A 25,035-nucleotide genomic window follows, 5' to 3' on the forward strand; every position below is an offset into this window, starting at 1 on the left:
TTTTCACCTATTTTAACCGTTCGACTATGAAAATGTTCAGCTCTTTCATCTTATTCTAGCTATGACATTTTGGTCCTTCAAATCTTTGAACTTTTCCAGATATTCCCGGATATTCCCAGATTTTCCAATCTTTTTGCTCCATTGGCCACACCTTTGCTTCTTTAAACAATTGTAACTTTAACATTCTTTTGGCTAGAGACACCGTTCAAATATTGAAATGTTCACAAGGTTTTGGACTTCAACATAAGGTTTAAAAATTATTATGGGATGGCAACACCACCTACAGTTTGGCGGCCATTTTGTGCCAAAATGTGAGGCAATTTTAAACTTCTTCAAACTTTCACCTATTTTTACCATTCTACTATTACAATGTTCAACCCTTTCATCTTATTCCTTTCAGCTATGACTTTTGGTCCTTCAAATCTTTGAACTTTTCCAGATATTCCCGGATATTCCCAGATTTTCCAATCTTTTTGCTCCATTGGCCACACCTTTGCTTCTTTAAACAATTGTAACTTTAACATTCTTTTGGCTAGAGACACCGTTCAAATATTGAAATGTTCACAAGGTTTTGGACTTCAACATAAGGCTCAAAATTATTATGGGATGGCAACACCACCTACAGTTTGGCGGCCATTTTGTGCCAAAATGTGAGGCAATTTTAAACTTCTTCAAACTTTCACCTATTTTTACCATTCTACTATTACAATGTTCAACCCTTTCAGCTTATTCCTTTCAGCTATGACTTTTGGTCCTTCAAATCTTTGAACTTTTCCAGATAGTCCCGGATATTCCCAGATTTTCCAATCTTTTTGCTCCATTGGCCACACCTTTGCTTCTTTAAAATATTGTAACTTTAACATTCTTTTGGCTAGAGACACCATTCAAATATTGAAATGTTCACAAGGTTTTGGACTTCAACATAAGGTTCAAAATTATTATGGGATGGCAACACCACCTACAGTTTGGCGGCCATTTTGTGCCAAAATGTGAGGCAATTTTAAACTTCTTCAAACTTTCACCTATTTTTACCATTCTACTATTACAATGTTCAACCCTTTCATCTTATTCCTTTCAGCTATGACTTTTGGTCCTTCAAATCTTTGAACTTTTCCAGATATTCCCGGATATTCCCAGATTTTCCAATGTTTTTGCTCCATTGGCCACACCTTTGCTTCTTTAAACAATTGTAACTTTAACATTCTTTTGGCTAGAGACACCGTTCAAATATTGAAATGTTCACAAGGTTTTGGACTTCAACATAAAGTTCAAAATTATTATGGGATGGCAACACAAACCTACAGTTTGGCGGCCATTTTGTGCCAAAATGTGAGGCAATTTTAAACTTCTTCAAACTTTCACGTATTTTAATCCTTCTACTATTACAATGTTCAGCCCTTTCAGCTTATTCCTTTCAGCTACGACTTTTAGTCTTTCAAATCTTTGAACTTTTCAAGATATTCCAAGATTTTCCAGGATTTTCCAAGATTTTTGCTTCATTTAAATACATGGAGAATCCTTGAAAACCTTAGTTGCTTTCAAGCATTATAACTTTAACAAGCTTTCAGCTAGAGGCACCGTTCAAACATTGAAATGCTCACAAGGCTTTGGACTTCAACATACGTTTTGAAATTATTATGGGATGGCAACACAACCTACTGTTTGGTGGGCATTTTTTGACAAAATCTGAAGCAAATGTTGCAATAAACTTCATCCATGGCTGGAACTGAACATATTGAAATTCACTGGATCTGGACATATAAGGAATGTGGGCGTGGTTAGCAAACAAAGCTCGTTGCTAAGGACGTCCAAAAGTTTACTTTTTCCGATTCATCTGAAACCGACGTTGATTTGTTCCTCATCTCCAGGCGACCCAAACATAAAATGGTTGCTATGGAGATAAAATCAATAGAAAAGCCGCCATTTTGAAAAGAGTGGATTTTCTATCAACTTAGAACATGTAGCTTTTACCAATATAATACTCTCAAACAACGTGTTTTTTGGAGTCAGTTGATGATGCTGATTCCAATGCTAGTACTTTTAGCCATTTTAGCAACATCTTCAAATTTTCAACAATTCAGCCATTTTTTCAACAATTTCAGCTTTCATGCTTAAGTCCTACAAATTTTGACCTATTTCAGCCATTTTACTATTACAATGTTCAACTTTTTCAGCTTATTCCTGCTAGGACTTTTGCACCTTTAACCTTTCATGGTTCTTCCAGTACAGTTCAGTCATTTCTTCAGCTAATTCAGCTTTCATTCAGCAGTACAGCATTCAACCCTGCATTTTCTTCTGGAAATGCAGCTCCTTCTAGTTGGTTGAATGCTGTAAAGCATTCAACCCTTTGTTTTCCTGTTTCTCTTTATTTATTTTTATAGTATCTTCCGCCGTTTTTTGGCGTTTAACTACTTCTACAATTTTTAACCTATTTTAACCATTCTAGTTTTAAAATGTTCATCTCTTTCATCTTATTTCTGCTATGACTTTTGGTTTTTCAAATCCTTTTACTTTTTAAGATATTCCAGGTTTTCCGGGAATTTTTGCTCCATTGAAATACATGGAGAATTTTTCGTTCAGAAGTTCACAGTTAAACTCCTTCTACAATTTTTCACCTATTTTAACCGTTCGACTATGAAAATGTTCAGCTCTTTCATCTTATTCTAGCTATGACATTTTGGTCCTTCAAATCTTTGAACTTTTCCAGATATTCCCGGATATTCCCAGATTTTCCAATCTTTTTGCTCCATTGGCCACACCTTTGCTTCTTTAAACAATTGTAACTTTAACATTCTTTTGGCTAGAGACACCGTTCAAATATTGAAATGTTCACAAGGTTTTGGACCTCAACATAAGGCTCAAAATTATTATGGGATGGCAACACCACCTACAGTTTGGCGGCCATTTTGTGCCAAAATGTGAGGCAATTTTAAACTTCTTCAAACTTTCACCTATTTTTACCATTCTACTATTACAATGTTCAACCCTTTCATCTTATTCCTTTCAGCTATGACTTTTGGTCCTTCAAATCCTTGAACTTTTCCAGATATTCCCGGATATTCCCAGATTTTCCAATCTTTTTGCTCCATTGGCCACACCTTTGCTTCTTTAAACAATTGTAACTTTAACATTCTTTTGGCTAGAGACACCGTTCAAATATTGAAATGTTCACAAGGTTTTGGACTTCAACACAAGGTTTAAAAATTATTATGGGATGGCAACACCACCTACAGTTTGGCGGCCATTTTGTGCCAAAATGTGAGGCAATTTTAAACTTCTTCAAACTTTCACCTATTTTTACCATTCTACTATTACAATGTTCAACCCTTTCATCTTATTCCTTTCAGCTATGACTTTTGGTCCTTCAAATCTTTGAACTTTTCCAGATATTCCCGGATATTCCCAGATTTTCCAATCTTTTTGTTCCATTGGCCACACCTTTGCTTCTTTAAACAATTGTAACTTTAACATTCTTTTGGCTAGAGACACCGTTCAAATATTGAAATGTTCACAAGGTTTTGGACTTCAACATAAGGCTCAAAATTATTATGGGATGGCAACACCACCTACAGTTTGGCGGCCATTTTGTGCCAAAATGTGAGGCAATTTTAAACTTCTTCAAACTTTCACCTATTTTTACCATTCTACTATTACAATGTTCAACCCTTTCATCTTATTCCTTTCAGCTATGACTTTTGGTCCTTCAAATCTTTGAACTTTTCCAGATATTCCCGGATATTCCCAGATTTTCCAATCTTTTTGCTCCATTGGCCACACCTTTGCTTCTTTAAACAATTGTAACTTTAACATTCTTTTGGCTAGAGACACCGTTCAAATATTGAAATGTTCACAAGGTTTTGGACTTCAACATAAAGTTCAAAATTATTATGGGATGGCAACACAAACCTACGGTTTGGCGGCCATTTTGTGCCAAAATGTGAGGCAATTTTAAACTTCTTCAAACTTTCACGTATTTTAATCCTTCTACTATTACAATGTTCAGCCCTTTCAGCTTATTCCTTTCAGCTACGACTTTTAGTCTTTCAAATCTTTGAACTTTTCAAGATATTCCAAGATTTTCCAGGATTTTCCAAGATTGTTGCTTCATTTAAATACATGGAGAATCCTTGAAAACCTTTGTTGCTTTCAAGCATTATAACTTTAACAAGCTTTCAGCTAGAGGCACCGTTCAAACATTGAAATGCTCACAAGGCTTTGGACTTCAACATACGTTTTGAAATTATTATGGGATGGCAACACAACCTACTGTTTGGTGGCCATTTTTTGAAAAAATCTGAAGCAAATATTGCAATAAACTTCATCCATGGCTGGAACTGAACATATTGAAATTCACTGGATCTGGACATATAAGGAATGTCGGCGTGGTTAGCAAACAAACTTCGTTGCTAAGGACGTCCAAAGGTTTACTTTTTCCGATTTGTCTGAAACTGACGTCGATTTGTTCGTCATCCCATGCCGCCCCAAACGTAAAATGGTTGCTATGGAGATAAAATTAATAGAAAAGCCGCCATTTTGAAAAAAGTGGATTTTCTGTCAACTTAGAACATGTAGCTTTTACCAATATGATACTCTCAAACAATGTGTTTTTTGGAGTCAGTTGATGATGCTGATTCCAATGCTAGCACTTTTAGCCATTTTAGCATCATCTTCAAATTTTCAACAGTACATCCATTTTTTCAACAATTTCAGCTTTAATGCTTAACTCCTTCTACAAACTTTGACCTATTTCAGCCATTCTACTATTACAATGTTCAACTTTTTCAGCTTATTCCTGCTAGGACTTTTGCACATTTAACTTTTCAAGGTTTTCCCAGTACAGTTCAGTCATTTCTTCAGCTAATTCAGCTTTCATTCAGCAGTACAGCATTCAACCCTGCATTTTCTTCTGGAAATGCAGCTCCTTCTAGTTATTCTTTACGCCTATCTTCCGCCGTTTTTCGCCGCTTAACTCCTTCTACAATTTTTAACCGATTGTAACCATTCAACTTTTAAAATGTTCAGCTCTTTCTGCTTATTTGTGCTATGACTTTTGGTTTTTCAAATCCTTTTACTTTTTAAGATATTCCCGGTTTTCCGGGAATTTTTGCTCCATTGAAATACATGGAGAATTTTTCGTGCAGAAGTTCACAGTTAAACTCCTTCTACAATTTTTCACCTATTTTAACCGTTCGACTATGAAAATGTTCAGCTCTTTCATCTTATTCTAGCTATGGCATTTTGTTCTTCAAATCCTTGGACTTTTCCAGATATTCCCGGATATTCCCGGATTTTCCAATTATTTTGCTCCATTGACCACACCTTTGCTTTTTTAAACAATTGTAACTTTAACATTCTTTTGGCTAGAGACACCGTTCAAATATTGAAATATTCACAAGGCTTTGGACTTCAACATAAGGCTCAAAATTATTATGGGATGGCAACACCACCTACAGTTTGGCGGCCATTTTGTGCCAAAATGTGAGGCAATTTTAAACTTCTTCAAACTTTCACCTATTTTTACCATTCTACTATTACAATGTTAAACCCTTTCAGCTTATTCCATTCAGCTACGACTTTTAGTCTTTCAAATCTTTGAACTTTTCAAGATATTCCAAGATTTTCCAGGATTTTCCAAGATTTTTGCCTCATTTAAATACATGGAGAATCCTTGAAAACCTTTGTTGCTTTCAAGCATTATAACTTTAACATGCTTTCAGCTAGAGGCACCGTTCAAACATTGAAATGCTCACAAGGCTTTGGACTTCAACATACGTTTTGAAATTATTATGGGATGGCAACACTACCTACTGTTTGGTGGGCATATTTTGACAAAATCTGAAGAAAATATTGCAATAAACTTCATCCATGGCTGGAACTGAACATATTGAAATTCACTGGATCTGGACATATAAGGAATGTGGGCGTGGTTAGCAAACAAAGTTCGTTGCTAAGGACGTCCAAAAGTTTACTTTTTCCGATTCATCTGAAACCGACGTTGATTTGTTCCTCATCTCCAGGCGACCCAAACATAAAATGGTTGCTATGGAGATAAAATCAATAGAAAAGCTGCCATTTTGAAAAGACTGGATTTTCTATCAACTTAGAACATGTAGCTTTGACCAATATGATACTCTCAAACAATGTGTTTTTTGGAGTCAGTTGATGATGCTGATTCCAATGCTAGCACTTTTGGCCATTTTAGCAACATCTTCAAATTTTCAAAAGTTCAGCCATTTTTTCAACAATTTCAGCTTTCATGCTTAACTCCTTCTACAAACTTTGACCTATTTTAGCCATTCTACTATTACAATGTTCAACTTTTTTAGCTTATTCCTGCTATGACTTTTTTTCTCAAATCTTTGAACTTTTAAATATATTCGAGGATTTTTGCTTCATTAAAATACATGGGAAATCTTATAGCTTAACTTCTTATACAGTTTTTTACCCACTTTGACCATTCTACGTTTAAAATGTTGAGCTCTTCCAGCTCTGTTCAGCCATTTCTTTAGCAAATTCAGCTTTCATTCAGCAATACAGCATTCAACCCTGCATTTTCTTCTGGAAATGCAGCCCCTTCTAGTTATTATAGTATCTTCCGCCGTTTTTTGGCGTTTAACTACTTCTACAATTTTTAACCTATTTTAACCATTCTACTTTTAAAATGTTCATCTCTTTCATCTTATTTCTGCTATGACTTTTGGTTTTTCAAATCCTTTTACTTTTTAAGATATTCCAGGTTTTCCGGGAATTTTTGCTCCATTGAAATACATGGAGAATTTTTCGTTCAGAAGTTCACAGTTAAACTCCTTCTACAATTTTTCACCTATTTTAACCGTTCGACTATGAAAATGTTCAGCTCTTTCATCTTATTCTAGCTATGACATTTTGGTCCTTCAAATCTTTGAACTTTTCCAGATATTCCCGGATATTCCCAGATTTTCCAATGTTTTTGCTCCATTAGCCACACCTTTGCTTCTTTAAACAATTGTAACTTTAACATTCTTTTGGCTAGAGACACCGTTCAAATATTGAAATGTTCACAAAGTTTTGGACTTCAACATAAGGTTCAAAATTATTATGGGATGGCAACACCACCTACGGTTTGGCGGCCATTTTGTGCCAAAATGTGAGGCAATTTTAAACTTCTTCAAACTTTCACCTATTTTTACCATTCTACTATTACAATGTTCAACCTTTTCAGCTTATTCCTTTCAGCTATGACTTTTGGTCCTTCAAATCCTTGAACTTTTCCAGATATTCCCGGATATTCCCAGATTTTCCAATCTTTTTGCTCCATTGGCCACACCTTTGCTTCTTTAAACAATTGTAACTTTAACATTCTTTTGGCTAGAGACACCGTTCAAATATTGAAATGTTCACAAGGTTTTGGACTTCAACATAAGGTTCAAAAATTATTATGGGATGGCAACACCACCTACAGTTTGGCGGCCATTTTGTGCCAAAATGTGAGGCAATTTTAAACTTCTTCAAACTTTCACCTATTTTTACCATTCTACTTTTACAATGTTCAACCCTTTCATCTTATTCCTTTCAGCTATGACTTTTGGTCCTTCAAATCCTTGAACTTTTCCAGATATTCCCGGATATTCCCAGATTTTCCAATCTTTTTGCTCCATTGGCCACACCTTTGCTTCTTTAAACAATTGTAACTTTAACATTCTTTTGGCTAGAGACACCGTTCAAATATTGAAATGTTCACAAGGTTTTGGACTTCAACATAAGGTTCAAAATTATTATGGGATGGCAACACCACCTACAGTTTGGCGGCCATTTTGTGCCAAAATGTGAGGCAATTTTAAACTTCTTCAAACTTTCACGTATTTTAATCCTTCTACTATTACAATGTTCAACCCTTTCAGCTTATTCCTTTCAGCTACGACTTTTAGTCTTTCAAGTCTTTGAACTTTTCCAGATATTCCCGGATATTCCCAGATTTTCCAATCTTTTTGCTCCATTGGCCACACCTTTGCTTCTTTAAACAATTGTAACTTTAACATTCTTTTGGCTAGAGACACCGTTCAAATATTGAAATGTTCACAAGGTTTTGGACTTCAACATAAGGCTCAAAATTATTATGGGATGGCAACACCACCTACAGTTTGGCGGCCATTTTGTGCCAAAATGTGAGGCAATTTTAAACTTCTTCAAACTTTCACCTATTTTTACCATTCTACTATTACAATGTTCAACCCTTTCAGCTCATTCCTTTCAGCTATGACTTTTGGTCCTTCAAATCTTTGAACTTTTCCAGATAGTTCCGGATATTCCCAGATTTTCCAATCTTTTTGCTCCATTGGCCACACCTTTGCTTCTTTAAAATATTGTAACTTTAACATTCTTTTGGCTAGAGACACCATTCAAATATTGAAATGTTCACAAGGTTTTGGACTTCAACATAAGGTTCAAAATTATTATGGGATGGCAACACCACCTACAGTTTGGCGGCCATTTTGTGCCAAAATGTGAGGCAATTTTAAACTTCTTCAAACTTTCACCTATTTTTACCATTCTACTATTACAATGTTCAACCCTTTCATCTTATTCCTTTCAGCTATGACTTTTGGTCCTTCAAATCTTTGAACTTTTCCAGATATTCCCGGATATTCCCAGATTTTCCAATGTTTTTGCTCCATTGGCCACACCTTTGCTTCTTTAAACAATTGTAACTTTAACATTCTTTTGGCTAGAGACACCGTTCAAATATTGAAATGTTCACAAGGTTTTGGACTTCAACATAAGGCTCAAAATTATTATGGGATTGCAACACCACCTACAGTTTGGCGGCCATTTTGTGCCAAAATGTGAGGCAATTTTAAACTTCTTCAAACTTTCACGTATTTTAATCCTTCTACTATTACAATGTTCAGCCCTTTCAGCTTATTCCTTTCAGCTACGACTTTTAGTCTTTCAAATCTTTGAACTTTTCAAGATATTCCAAGATTTTCCAGGATTTTCCAAGATTTTTGCTTCATTTAAATACATGGAGAATCCTTGAAAACCTTTGTTGCTTTCAAGCATTATAACTTTAACAAGCTTTCAGCTAGAGGCACCGTTCAAACATTGAAATGCTCACAAGGCTTTGGACTTCAACATACGTTTTGAAATTATTATGGGATGGCAACACAACCTACTGTTTGGTGGGCATTTTTTGACAAAATCTGAAGCAAATGTTGCAATAAACTTCATCCATGGCTGGAACTGAACATATTGAAATTCACTGGATCTGGACATATAAGGAATGTGGGCGTGGTTAGCAAACAAAGCTCGTTGCTAAGGACGTCCAAAAGTTTACTTTTTCCGATTCATCTGAAACCGACGTTGATTTGTTCCTCATCTCCAGGCGACCCAAACATAAAATGGTTGCTATGGAGATAAAATCAATAGAAAAGCCGCCATTTTGAAAAGAGTGGATTTTCTATCAACTTAGAACATGTAGCTTTTACCAATATAATACTCTCAAACAACGTGTTTTTTGGAGTCAGTTGATGATGCTGATTCCAATGCTAGTACTTTTAGCCATTTTAGCAACATCTTCAAATTTTCAACAATTCAGCCATTTTTTCAACAATTTCAGCTTTCATGCTTAAGTCCTACAAATTTTGACCTATTTCAGCCATTTTACTATTACAATGTTCAACTTTTTCAGCTTATTCCTGCTAGGACTTTTGCACCTTTAACCTTTCATGGTTCTTCCAGTACAGTTCAGTCATTTCTTCAGCTAATTCAGCTTTCATTCAGCAGTACAGCATTCAACCCTGCATTTTCTTCTGGAAATGCAGCTCCTTCTAGTTGGTTGAATGCTGTAAAGCATTCAACCCTTTGTTTTCCTCTTCTGCTATCTTCCGCCGTTTTTCGGCACTTAACTCCTTCTACAATTTTTAACCGATTGTAACCATTCAACTTTTAAAATGTTCAGCTCTTTCAGCTCATTCCTGCTATGACTTTTGGTTTTTCAAATCCTTTTACTTTTTGAGATATTCCAGGTTTTCCGGGAATTTTTTTCTCCATTGAAATACATGGAGAATTTTTCGTTCAGAAGTTCACAGTTAAACTCCTACAATTTTTCACCTATTTTAACCGTTTGACTATGAAAATGTTCAGCTCTTTCATCTTATTCTAGCTATGACATTTTGGTCCTTCAAATCCCTGAACTTTTCCATTTATTCCCGGATATTCCTGGATTTTCCAATCTTTTTGCTCCATTGGCCACACCTTTGCTTCTTTAAACAATTGTAACTTTAACATTCTTTTGGCTAGAGACACCGTTCAAATATTGAAATGTTCACAAGGTTTTGGACTTCAACATAAGGCTCAAAATTATTATGGGATGGCAACACCACCTACAGTTTGGCGGCCATTTTGTGCCAAAATGTGAGGCAATTTTAAACTTCTTCAAACTTTCACCTATTTTTACCATTCTACTATTACAATGTTCAACCCTTTCATCTTATTCCTTTCAGCTATGACTTTTTGTCCTTCAAATCTTTGAACTTTTCCAGATATTCCCGGATATTCCCAGATTTTCCAATGTTTTTGCTCCATTGGCCACACCTTTGCTTCTTTAAACAATTGTAACTTTAACATTCTTTTGGCTAGAGACACCGTTCAAATATTGAAATGTTCACAAGGTTTTGGACTTCAACATAAGGTTCAAAATTATTATGGGATGGCAACACCACCTACAGTTTGTCGGCCATTTTGTGCCAAAATGTGAGGCAATTTTAAACTTCTTCAAACTTTCACGTATTTTAATCCTTCTACTATTACAATGTTCAACCCTTTCAGCTTATTCCTTTCAGCTATGACTTTTAGTCTTTCAAATCTGTGAATTTTTCAAGATATTCCAAGATTTTCCAGGATTTTCCAAGATTTTTGCTTCATTTAAATACATGGAGAATCCTTGAAAACCTTTGTTGCTTTCAAGCATTATAACTTTAACAAGCTTTCAGCTAGAGGCACCGTTCAAACATTGAAATGCTCACAAGGCTTTGGACTTCAACATACGTTTTGAAATTATTATGGGATGGCAACACAACCTACTGTTTGGTGGCCATTTTTTGACAAAATCTGAAGCAAATGTTGCAATAAACTTCATCCATGGCTGGAACTGAACATATTGAAATTCACTGGATCTGGACATATAAGGAATGTGGGCGTGGTTAGCAAACAAAGCTCGTTGCTAAGGACGTCCAAAAGTTTACTTTTTCCGATTCATCTGAAACCGACGTTAATTTGTTCCTCATCTCCAGGCGACCCAAACATAAAATGGTTGCTATGGAGATAAAATCAATAGAAAAGCCGCCATTTTGAAAAAAGTGGATTTTCTGTCAACTTAGAACATGTAGCTTTTACCAACATGACACTCTTAAACAATGTGATTTTTTGAGTCAGTTGATGATGCTGATGCTAGCACTTTTAGCCATTTTAGCATAATCTTCAAATTTTCAACCGTACATCCATTTTTTCAACAATTTCAACTTTCATGCTTAACTCCGTCTACAAATTTTGATCCGTTTTGGTCATTCTACTTTTACAATGTTCACCTTTGACTTTTGGCCCTTAAGTTTTCAAAATATTCCAGGATTTTCCAGGATATTTCAGGCATTTTTTCAACAATTTTAGCTTTAATGCTTAACTCCTTCTACAATGTTTGACCTATTTTAGACATTCTACTTTTACAATGTTCAGCTTTTTCATAATATTTCTACTTTCATTCAGAAATACAGCATTCAACCCTGCATTTTCTTCTGGAAATGCAGCTCCTTCTAGTTGGTTGAATGCTGTAAAGCATTCAACCCTTTGTTTTTCTGTTTCTCTTTATTTATTATAGTATCTTCCGCCGTTTTTTGGCGTTTAACTACTTCTACAATTTTTAACCTATTTTAACCATTCTACTATTAAAATGTTCATCTCTTTCATCTTATTTCTGCTATGACTTTTGGTTTTTCAAATCCTTTTACTTTTTAAGATATTCCAGGTTTTCCGGGAATTTTTGCTCCATTGAAATACATGGAGAATTTTTCGTTCAGAAGTTCACAGTTAAACTCCTTCTACAATTTTTCACCTATTTTAACCGTTCGACTATGAAAATGTTCAGCTCTTTCATCTTATTCTAGCTATGACATTTTGGTCCTTCAAATCTTTGAACTTTTCCATTTATTCCCGGATATTCCCAGATTTTCCAATCTTTTTGCTCCATTGGCCACACCTTTGCTTCTTTAAACAATTGTAACTTTAACATTCTTTTGGCTAGAGACACCGTTCAAATATTGAAATGTTCACAAGGTTTTGGACTTCAACATAAGGCTCAAAATTATTATGGGATGGCAACACCACCTACAGTTTGGTGGCCATTTTGTGCCAAAATGTGAGACAATTTTAAACTTCTTCAAACTTTCACCTATTTTTACCATTCTACTATTACAATGTTCAACCCTTTCAGCTTATTCCTTTCAGCTATGACTTTTGGTTCTTCAAATCCTTGAACTTTTCCAGATATTCCCGGATATTCCCAGATTTTCCAATGTTTTTGCTCCATTGGCCACACCTTTGCTTCTTTAAACAATTGTAACTGTAACATTCTTTTGGCTAGAGACACCGTTCAAATATTGAAATTTTCACAAGGTTTTGGACTTCAACATAAGGTTTAAAAATTATTATGGGATGGCAACACCACCTACAGTTTGGCGGCCATTTTGTGCCAAAATGTGAGGCAATTTTAAACTTCTTCAAACTTTCACCTATTTTTACCATTCTACTATTACAATGTTCAACCCTTTCATCTTATTCCTTTCAGCTATGACTTTTGGTCCTTCAAATCTTAGAACTTTTCCAGATATTCCCGGATATTCCCAGATTTTCCAATGTTTTTGCTCCATTGGCCACACCTTTGCTTTTTTAAACAATTGTAACTTTAACATTCTTTTGGCTAGAGACACCGTTCAAATATTGAAATGTTCACAAGGTTTTGTGTGTTTTGTATTAAAATGCATTGGAAAGTTATGGTGCAAGAGGTTCCCGGATCGACACCCGGTTCGGACACTTGAAATTTTTCTACCATTCACCTTTTTAAATGTTCAACTCTTTCAACTTATTACAGATATTACTTTTGGTCATTCAAATCATTAAAATTTTTAAGATATTCCAGGATTTTGCAGGATTTTTGCTCCATTAAAATACATAGGGATTTCTTGTGCTTAAACTTTTTTACAGGTTTTCACCTTTTTTAACCATTTTACTTTTAAAATGTTGAGCTCTTTCAGCTCAGTTCAGCCATTTCTTTTACAAATTAAGCTTTCTTTCAGCATCTTCAAATTTTCAACAGTTCAGGCATTTTTTCAACAATTTCAGCTTTAATGCTTAACTCCTTCTACAAATTTTGACCTATTTTAGCTTTTCTACTATTACAATTTTCCACCTTTTCAGCTTATTCCTACTAGGACTTTTGATCATTTAACTTTTCAAGGTTTTTCCAGTACAGTTCAGCCATTTCTTCAGCAAATTTAGCTTTCATTCAGCAGTACAGCATTCAACCCTGCATTTTCTTCTGGAAATGCAGCTCCTTCTAGTTATTATAGTATCTTCCGCCGTTTTTTGGCGTTTAACTACTTCTACAATTTTTAACCTATTTTAACCATTCTACTTTTAAAATGTTCATCTCTTTCATCTTATTTCTGCTATGACTTTTGGTTTTTCAAATCCTTTTACTTTTTAAGATATTCCAGGTTTTCCGGGAATTTTTGCTCCATTGAAATACATGGAGAATTTTTCGTTCAGAAGTTCACAGTTAAACTCCTTCTACAATTTTTCACCTATTTTAACCGTTCGACTATGAAAATGTTCAGCTCTTTCATCTTATTCTAGCTATGACATTTTGGTCCTTCAAATCTTTGAACTTTTCCAGATATTCCCGGATATTCCCAGATTTTCCAATCTTTTTGCTCCATTGGCCACACCTTTGCTTCTTTAAACAATTGTAACTTTAACATTCTTTTGGCTAGAGACACCGTTCAAATATTGAAATGTTCACAAGGTTTTGGACTTCAACATAAGGTTTAAAAATTATTATGGGATGGCAACACCACCTACAGTTTGGCGGCCATTTTGTGCCAAAATGTGAGGCAATTTTAAACTTCTTCAAACTTTCACCTATTTTTACCATTCTACTATTACAATGTTCAACCCTTTCATCTTATTCCTTTCAGCTATGACTTTTGGTCCTTCAAATCTTTGAACTTTTCCAGATATTCCCGGATATTCCCAGATTTTCCAATCTTTTTGCTCCATTGGCCACACCTTTGCTTCTTTAAACAATTGTAACTTTAACATTCTTTTGGCTAGAGACACCGTTCAAATATTGAAATGTTCACAAGGTTTTGGACTTCAACATAAGGCTCAAAATTATTATGGGATGGCAACACCACCTACAGTTTGGCGGCCATTTTGTGCCAAAATGTGAGGCAATTTTAAACTTCTTCAAACTTTCACCTATTTTTACCATTCTACTATTACAATGTTCAACCCTTTCAGCTTATTCCTTTCAGCTATGACTTTTGGTCCTTCAAATCTTTGAACTTTTCCAGATAGTCCCGGATATTCCCAGATTTTCCAATCTTTTTGCTCCATTGGCCACACCTTTGCTTCTTTAAAATATTGTAACTTTAACATTCTTTTGGCTAGAGACACCATTCAAATATTGAAATGTTCACAAGGTTTTGGACTTCAACATAAGGTTCAAAATTATTATGGGATGGCAACACCACCTACAGTTTGGCGGCCATTTTGTGCCAAAATGTGAGGCAATTTTAAACTTCTTCAAACTTTCACCTATTTTTACCATTCTACTATTACAATGTTCAACCCTTTCATCTTATTCCTTTCAGCTATGACTTTTGGTCCTTCAAATCTTTGAACTTTTCCAGATATTCCCGGATATTCCCAGATTTTCCAATGTTTTTGCTCCATTGGCCACACCTTTGCTTCTTTAAACAATTGTAACTTTAACATTCTTTTGGCTAGAGACACCGTTCAAATATTGAAATGTTCACAAGGTTTTGGACTTCAACATAAAGTTCAAAATTATTATGGGATGGCAACACAAACCTACAGTTTGGCGGCCATTTTGTGCCAAAATGTGAGGCAATTTTAAACTTCTTCAAACTTTCACGTATTTTAATCCTTCTACTATTACAATGTTCAGCCCTTTCAGCTTATTCCTTTCAGCTACGACTTTTAGTCTTTCAAATCTTTGAACTTTTCAAGATATTCCAAGATTTTCCAGGATTTTCCAAGATTTTTGCTTCATTTAAATACATGGAGAATCCTTGAAAACCTTAGTTGCTTTCAAGCATTATAACTTTAACAAGCTTTCAGCTAGAGGCACCGTTCAAACATTGAAATGCTCACAAGGCTTTGGACTTCAACATACGTTTTGAAATTATTATGGGATGGCAACACAACCTACTGTTTGGTGGGCATTTTTTGACAAAATCTGAAGCAAATGTTGCAATAAACTTCATCCATGGCTGGAACTGAACATATTGAAATTCACTGGATCTGGACATATAAGGAATGTGGGCGTGGTTAGCAAACAAAGCTCGTTGCTAAGGACGTCCAAAAGTTTACTTTTTCCGATTCATCTGAAACCGACGTTGATTTGTTCCTCATCTCCAGGCGACCCAAACATAAAATGGTTGCTATGGAGATAAAATCAATAGAAAAGCCGCCATTTTGAAAAGAGTGGATTTTCTATCAACTTAGAACATGTAGCTTTTACCAATATAATACTCTCAAACAACGTGTTTTTTGGAGTCAGTTGATGATGCTGATTCCAATGCTAGTACTTTTAGCCATTTTAGCAACATCTTCAAATTTTCAACAATTCAGCCATTTTTTCAACAATTTCAGCTTTCATGCTTAAGTCCTACAAATTTTGACCTATTTCAGCCATTTTACTATTACAATGTTCAACTTTTTCAGCTTATTCCTGCTAGGACTTTTGCACCTTTAACCTTTCATGGTTCTTCCAGTACAGTTCAGTCATTTCTTCAGCTAATTCAGCTTTCATTCAGCAGTACAGCATTCAACCCTGCATTTTCTTCTGGAAATGCAGCTCCTTCTAGTTGGTTGAATGCTGTAAAGCATTCAACCCTTTGTTTTCCTGTTTCTCTTTATTTATTATTATTATTATTATTATAGTATCTTCCGCCGTTTTTTGGCGTTTAACTACTTCTACAATTTTTAACCTATTTTAACCATTCTACTATTAAAATGTTCATCTCTTTCATCTTATTTCTGCTATGACTTTTGGTTTTTCAAATCCTTTTACTTTTTAAGATATTCCAGGTTTTCCGGGAATTTTTGCTCCATTGAAATACATGGAGAATTTTTCGTTCAGAAGTTCACAGTTAAACTCCTTCTACAATTTTTCACCTATTTTAACCGTTCGACTATGAAAATGTTCAGCTCTTTCATCTTATTCTAGCTATGACTTTTGGTCCTTCAAATCTTTGAACCTTTCCAGATATTCCCGGATATTCCCAGATTTTCCAATCTTTTTGCTCCATTGGCCACACCTTTGCTTCTTTAAACAATTGTAACTTTAACATTCTTTTGGCTAGAGACACCGTTCAAATATTGAAATGTTCACAAGGTTTTGGACTTCAACATAAGGCTCAAAATTATTATGGGATGGCAACACCACCTACAGTTTGGCGGCCATTTTGTGCCAAAATGTGAGGCAATTTTAAACTTCTTCAAACTTTCACCTATTTTTACCATTCTACTATTACAATGTTCAACCCTTTCAGCTTATTCCTTTCAGCTATGACTTTTGGTCCTTCAAATCCTTGAACTTTTCCAGATATTCCCGGATATTCCCAGATTTTCCAATGTTTTTGCTCCATTGGCCACACCTTTGCTTCTTTAAACAATTGTAACTTTAACATTCTTTTGGCTAGAGACACCGTTCAAATATTGAAATTTTCACAAGGTTTTGGACTTCAACATAAGGTTTAAAAATTATTATGGGATGGCAACACCACCTACAGTTTGGCGGCCATTTTGTGCCAAAATGTGAGGCAATTTTAAACTTCTTCAAACTTTCACCTATTTTTACCATTCTACTATTACAATGTTCAACCCTTTCATCTTATTCCTTTCAGCTATGACTTTTGGTCCTTCAAATCTTAGAACTTTTCCAGATATTCCCGGATATTCCCAGATTTTCCAATGTTTTTGCTCCATTGGCCACACCTTTGCTTTTTTAAACAATTGTAACTTTAACATTCTTTTGGCTAGAGACACCGTTCAAATATTAAAATGTTCACAAGGTTTTGGACTTCAACATAAGGTTCAAAATTATTATGGGATGGCAACACCACCTACAGTTTGGCGGCCATTTTGTGCCAAAATGTGAGGCAATTTTAACCTTCTTCAAACTTTCACGTATTTTAATCCTTCTACTATTACAATGTTCAACCCTTTCATCTTATTCCTTTCAGCTATGACTTTTAGTCTTTCAAATCTTTGAACTTTTCCAGATATTCCCGGATATTCCCAGATTTTCCAATGTTTTTGCTCCATTGGCCACACCTTTGCTTCTTTAAACAATTGTAACTTTAACATTCTTTTGGCTAGAGACACCGTTCAAATATTGAAATGTTCACAAGGTTTTGGACTTCAACATAAAGTTCAAAATTATTATGGGATGGCAACACCACCTACAGTTTGGCGGCCATTTTGTGCCAAAATGTGAGGCAATTTTAAACTTCTTCAAACTTTCACGAATTTTAATCATTCTACTATTACAATGTTCAACCCTTTCAGCTTATTCCTTTCAGCTACGACTTTTAGTCTTTCAAATCTTTGAACTTTTCAAGATATTCCAAGATTTTCCAGGATTTTCCAAGATTTTTGCTTCATTTAAATACATGGAGAATCCTTGAAAACCTTTGTTGCTTTCAAGCATTATAACTTTAACATGCTTTCAGCTAGAGGCACCGTTCAAACATTGAAATGCTCACAAGGCTTTGGACTTCAATATACGTTTTGAAATTATTATGGGATGGCAACACAACCTACTGTTTGGTGGGCATTTTTTGACAAAATCTGAAGCAAATGTTGCAATAAACTTCATCCATGGCTGGAACTGAACATATTGAAATTCACTGGATCTGGACATATAAGGAATGTGGGCGTGGTTAGCAAACAAACTTCGTTGCTAAGGACGTCCAAAGGTTTACTTTTTCCGATTTGTCTGAAACTGACGTCGATTTGTTCCTCATCTCCAGGCGACCCAAACATAAAATGGTTGCTATGGAGATAAAATCAATAGAAAAGCCGCCATTTTGAAAAGAGTGGATTTTCTATCAACTTAGAACATGTAGCTTTGACCAATATGATACTCTCAAACAATGTGTTTTTTGGAGTCAGTTGATGATGCTGATTCCAATGCTAGCACTTTTAGCCATTTTAGCAACATCTTCAAATTTTCAGAAGTTCAGCCATTTTTTCAACAATTTCAGCTTTCATGCTTAACTCCTTCTACAGATTTTGACCTATTTTAGCCATTCTACTATTACAATGTTCAACTTTTTTAGCTTATTCCCGCTATGACTTTTTTTCTCAAATCTTTGAACTTTTAAAGATATTCGAGGATTTTTGCTTCATTAAAATACATGGGAAATCTTTTAGCTTCACTTTTTATACAGTTTTTTACCCACTTTGACCATTCTACGTTTAAAATGTTGAGCTCTTCCAGCTTTGTTCAGCCATTTCTTTAGCAAATTCAGCTTTCATTCAGCAATACAGCATTCAACCCTGCATTTTCTTCTGGAAATGCAGCCTCTTCTAGTTGGTTGAATGCTGTAAAGCATCCAACCCTTTGTTTTCCTCTTCTGCTATCTTCCGCCGTTTTTCGGCACTTAACTCCTTCTACAATTTTTAACCGATTGTAACTATTCAACTTTTAAAATGTTCAGCTCTTTCAGCTAATTACTGCTATGACTTTTGGTACTTCTAATCCTTGTACTTTTTAAGATATTCCAGTTTTTCCGGGAATTTTTACCCTATTAAAATGCATTGGGAAGTTATGGTGCACGAGGCGCCCGGTTCGAAACCCGGTTTGGACACTTCAAATTTTTTTTATCCATTTAACTTTTAAAATTTTCTACCCTTTCAACTTATTCCAACAATGACTTTTGGTCATTCAAATCATTGAACTTTTTAAGATATTCCAGGATTTTCCAGGATTTTTGCTCCGTTTAAATACAAGGATGATCCTTGAAAACCTTTTTTGTTTTAACCATTGTAACTTCAACATGCTTTCAGCTAGAGACACCGTTCAAACATTGAAATGTTCGCAAGGCTTTGGACTTCAATATAAGGCTCAAAACTATTATGGGATGGCAACACCACCTAGAGTTTGGTGGCCATTTTGTGCCAAAATGTGAGGCAATTTTAAACTTCTTCAAACTTTCACCTACTTTAATCATTCTACTATTACAATGTTCAACCCTGTCAGCTTATTCCTTTCAGCTACTACTTCTGGTCTTTCAAATCTTTGAACTTTTCAAGATATCCCAAGATTTTCCAGGATTTTCCAAGACTTTTGCTTCATTTAAATACATGGAGAGTTCTTGAAAACCTCTGTTTCTTTTAAGCATTATAACTTTAACATGCTTTTGGCAAGAGACACTGTTCAAATATTGAAATGCTCACAAGGCTTTGGACTTCAACATACGTTTTGAAATTATTATGGGATGGCAATACAACCTGGAGTTTGGCGGCCATTTTGTGCCTAAATGTGAGGCGATATTAACCTTCAGTTTTTAACCTATTTTAACCAGTTTACTATTGAAATGTTCAACTCTTATAGCTTATTCCTTTCAGCTATGAATCTCGGGCCTTCATATACTTGAACTTTTCAAGATATTCCAGGATATTCCAGGATTTTCCAAGATTTTTGCTTCATTTAAATACATGGAGAATTCTTGAAAACTTTTGTTTCTTTCAAGCATTATAACTTCAACATACTTGTAGCTAGAGACACCGTTCAAACATTAAAATGATCACCAGGCTTTGGACTATAAAATACGTTTAGAAATCATTATGGGATGTCGACACAACCTACTGTTTGGTTGCCATTTAATGACAAAATCTAAAGCAAATATTGCAATAAACTTCATCCATGGCTTGAACGGAACATATTGAAATTCACTGGATCTGGACATATAAGGAATGTGGGCGTGGTTAGCCAACAAACTTCGTTGCTAAGGACTTCCAAAGGTTTACTTTTTCCGATTTGTCTGAAACTAATGTCGATGTGTTCGTCATCCCCAGGCGACCCAAACATAAAATGGTTGCTATGGAGATAAAATTAATAGAAAAGCCGCCATTTTGAAAAAAGTGGATTTTCTGTCAACTTACAACATGTAGCTTTTGCCAATATGATACTCTCAAACAATGTGTTTTTTTGAGTCAGTTGATGATGCTGATGCTAGCACTTTTAGCCATTTTAGCATCATCTTCAAATTTTCAACAGTACATCCATTTTTATCAACAATTTCAGCTTTCATGCTTAACTCCGTCTACAAATCTTGACCTGTTTTGGTCATTCTACTTTTACAATGCTCACCTTTGACTTTTGGTCCTTTAACTTTTCAAAATATTCCAGGATTTTCCAGGACAGTTCAGCTATTTTTTCAACAATTTCAGCTTTCATGCTTAACTCCTTCTACAATGTTTGACCTATTTTAGACATTCTACTTTTACAATGTTCAGCTTTTTCATCATATTTCTGCTTTCATTCAGCAATACAGCATTCAACCCTGCATTTTCTTCTGGAAATGCAGCTTCTTCTAGTTATTATAGTATCTTCCGCCGTTTTTTGGCGTTTAACTACTTCTACAATTTTTAACCTATTTTAACCATTCTACTATTAAAATGTTCATCTCTTTCATCTTATTTCTGCTATGACTTTTGGTTTTTCAAATCCTTTTACTTTTTAAGATATTCCAGGTTTTCCGGGAATTTTTGCTCCATTGAAATACATGGAGAATTTTTCGTTCAGAAGTTCACAGTTAAACTCCTTCTACAATTTTTCACCTATTTTAACCGTTCGACTATGAAAATGTTCAGCTCTTTCATCTTATTCTAGCTATGACATTTTGGTCCTTCAAATCTTTGAACTTTTCCAGATATTCCCGGATATTCCCAGATTTTCCAATGTTTTTGCTCCATTGGCCACACCTTTGCTTCTTTAAACAATTGTAACTTTAACATTCTTTTGGCTAGAGACACCGTTCAAATATTGAAATGTTCACAAGGTTTTGGACTTCAACATAAAGTTCAAAATTATTATGGGATGGCAACACCACCTACAGTTTGTCGGCCATTTTGTGCCAAAATGTGAGGCAATTTTAAACTTCTTCAAACTTTCACGTATTTTAATCCTTCTACTATTACAATGTTCAACCCTTTCAGCTTATTCCTTTCAGCTACGACTTTTAGTCTTTCAAATCTTTGAACTTTTCAAGATATTCCAAGATTTTCCAGGATTTTCCAAGATTTTTGCTTCATTTAAATACATGGAGAATCCTTGAAAACCTTTGTTGCTTTCAAGCATTATAACTTTTAAAAGCTTTCAGCTAGAGGCACCGTTCAAACATTGAAATGCTCACAAGGCTTTGGACTTCAACATACGTTTCGAAATTATTATGGGATGGCAACACAACCTACTGTTTGGTTGGCATTTTTTGACAAAATCTGAAGCAAATGTTGCAATAAACTTCATCCATGGCTGGAACTGAACATATTGAAATTCACTGGATCTGGACATATAAGGAATGTGGGCGTGGTTAGCAAACAAACTTCGTTGCTAAGGACGTCCAAAGGTTTACTTTTTCCGATTTGTCTGAAACAGACGTCGATTTGTTCGTCATCCCCAGGCGACCGAAACATAAAATGGTTGCTATGGAGATAAAATCAATAGGAAAGCCGCCATTTTGGAAAAAGTGGATTTTCTGTCAACTTAGAACATGTAGCTTTTAACAATATGATACTCTCAAACAAAGTGTTTTTTTGAGTCAGTTGATGATGCTGATTCCAATGCTAGCACTTTTAACCATTTTACCAACATCTTCAAATTTTCAACAGTCCAGTCATTTTTTTATCAACTTAAGCTTTCATGCTTAACTCCTTCTACATTTTTTGACCTATTTTAGCCATTCTACTATTACAATGTTCAACTTTTTCAACTTTTTCCTGCTATGATTTTTTTTTAAATCTTTTAACTTTTAAAGATATTCCGGGATTTCCCAGGATTTTTGCTTCATTAAAATACATAGGAAATCTTTTTTTTAACTTCTTTCACAGTTTTTTACCTACTTTAACCATTCTACTTTTAAAATGTTGAGCTCTTTCAGCTCTGTTCAGCCATTTCTTCAGCAAATTCAGCTTTCATTCAGCATTATAGCATTCAACCCTGCATTTTCTTCTGGAAATGCAGCTCCTTCTAGTTGGTTGAATGCTGTAAAGCATTCAACCCTTTGTTTTTCTGTTTCTCTTTATTTATTATAGTATCTTCCGCCGTTTTTTGGCGTTTAACTACTTCTACAATTTTTAACCTATTTTAACCATTCTACTATTAAAATGTTCATCTCTTTCATCTTATTTCTGCTATGACTTTTGGTTTTTCAAATCCTTTTACTTTTTAAGATATTCCAGGTTTTCCGGGAATTTTTGCTCCATTGAAATACATGGAGAATTTTTCGTTCAGAAGTTCACAGTTAAACTCCTTCTACAATTTTTCACCTATTTTAACCGTTCGACTATGAAAATGTTCAGCTCTTTCATTTTATTCTAGCTATGACATGTTGGTCCTTCAAATCTTTGAACTTTTCCAGATATTCCCGGATATTCCCAGATTTTCCAATGTTTTTGCTCCATTGGCCACACCTTTGCTTCTTTAAACAATTGTAACTTTAACATTCTTTTGGCTAGAGACACCGTTCAAATATTGAAATGTTCACAAAGTTTTGGACTTCAACATAAGGTTCAAAATTATTATGGGATGGCAACACCACCTACGGTTTGGCGGCCATTTTGTGCCAAAATGTGAGGCAATTTTAAACTTCTTCAAACTTTCACCTATTTTTACCATTCTACTATTACAATGTTCAACCTTTTCAGCTTATTCCTTTCAGCTATGACTTTTGGTCCTTCAAATCCTTGAACTTTTCCAGATATTCCCGGATATTCCCAGATTTTCCAATCTTTTTGCTCCATTGGCCACACCTTTGCTTCTTTAAACAATTGTAACTTTAACATTCTTTTGGCTAGAGACACTGTTCAAATATTGAAATGTTCACAAGGTTTTGGACTTCAACATAAGGTTCAAAATTATTATGGGATGGCAACACCACCTACAGTTTGGCGGCCATTTTGTGCCAAAATGTGAGGCAATTTTAAACTTCTTCAAACTTTCACGTATTTTAATCCTTCTACTATTACAATGTTCAACCCTTTCAGCTTATTCCTTTCAGCTACGACTTTTAGTCTTTCAAGTCTTTGAACTTTTCAAGATATTCCAAGATTTTCCAGGATTTTTCAAGATTTTTGCTTCATTTAAATACATGGAGAATCCTTGAAAACCTTTGTTGCTTTCAAGCATTATAATTTGCTTTCAGCTAGAGGCACCGTTCAAACATTGAAATGCTCACAAGGCTTTGGACTTCAACATACGTTTTGAAATTATTATGGGATGACAACACAACCTACTGTTTGGTGGGCATTTTTTGACAAAATCTGAAGCAAATGTTGCAAAAAACTTCATCCATGGCCGGATCTGAACATTATGAAATTCACTGGATCTGGACATATAAGGAATGTGGGCGTGGTTAGCAAACAAAGGTCGTTGCTAAGGACGTCCAAAAGTTTACTTTTTCCGATTCATCTGAAACCGACGTTGATTTGTTCCTCATCTCCAGGCGACCCAAACATGAAATGGTTGCTATGGAGATAAAATCAATAGAAAAGCCGCCATTTTGAAAAAAGTGGATTTTCTGTCAACTTAGAACATGTAGCTTTTACCAACATGACACTCTTAAACAATGTGATTTTTTGAGTCAGTTGATGATGCTGATGCTACTACTTTTAGCCATTTTAGCATCATCTTCAAATTTTCAACCGTACATCCATTTTTTCAACAATTTCAACTTTCATGCTTAACTCCGTCTACAAATTTTGACCTGTTTTGGTCATTCTACTTTTACAATGTTCCCCTTTGACTTTTGGTGCTTTAATTTTTCAAAATATTCCAGGAAATTTCAGCCATTTTTTCAACAATTACAGCTTTCATGCTTAACTCCTTCTACAATGTTTGACCTATTTTAGACATTCTACTTTTACAATGTTCAGCTTTTTCATCATATTTCTGCTTTCATTCAGCAATACAGCATTCAACCCTGCATTTTCTTCTGGAAATGCAGCTCCTTCTAGTTATTATTTACACTATCTTCCGCCGTTTTTTGACACTTAACTACTTCTACAATTTTTAACCTATTTTAACCATTCAACTTTTAAAATGTTCAGCTCCTTCAGCTTATTCCAGCTATGACTTTTGGTTTTTCAAATCCTTGTACTTTTTAAGATATTCCAGTTTTTCCGGGAATTTTTGCCCTATTAAAATGCATTGGGAACTTATGGTACATGAGGTTCGCGGTTCGACACCCGGTTCGGACGCTTCAAAATTTTCTACCTTTCAACTTTGAAAATATTCAAATCTTTCAACTTATTACAGTTATTACTTTTGGTCATTCAAATCATTGAACTTTTTAAGATGTTCCAGGATTTTTTGCTCCATTAAAATACATAGGGAATCACTGTGCTTAACCTCTTTTACAGGTTTTCACCTATTTTAACCATTTTACTTTTAAAATGTTAAGCTCTTTCAGCTCAGTTCAGCCATTTCTTTTACAAATTAAGCTTTCTTTCAGCAATACAGCATTCAACCCT

At 34.9% G+C, this 25,035-nt stretch overlaps 1 protein-coding gene across 2 annotated transcripts in view; it reads right to left on the minus strand.

Moving 5' to 3' along the window:
* Positions 1 to 25,035, minus strand: part of kif26bb (kinesin family member 26Bb) — a 70,276-nt gene that overhangs the window by 25,893 nt on the left and 19,348 nt on the right. The gene's annotated exons all lie outside the window — the stretch shown is intronic.

The sequence above is a fragment of the Oryzias latipes genome, chromosome 24 (genome assembly GCF_053564925.1).
Source record: "Oryzias latipes strain Hd-rR chromosome 24, Olatipes_Hd-rR_3.1".
Classification (NCBI taxonomy): Eukaryota; Metazoa; Chordata; class Actinopteri; order Beloniformes; family Adrianichthyidae; genus Oryzias; species Oryzias latipes.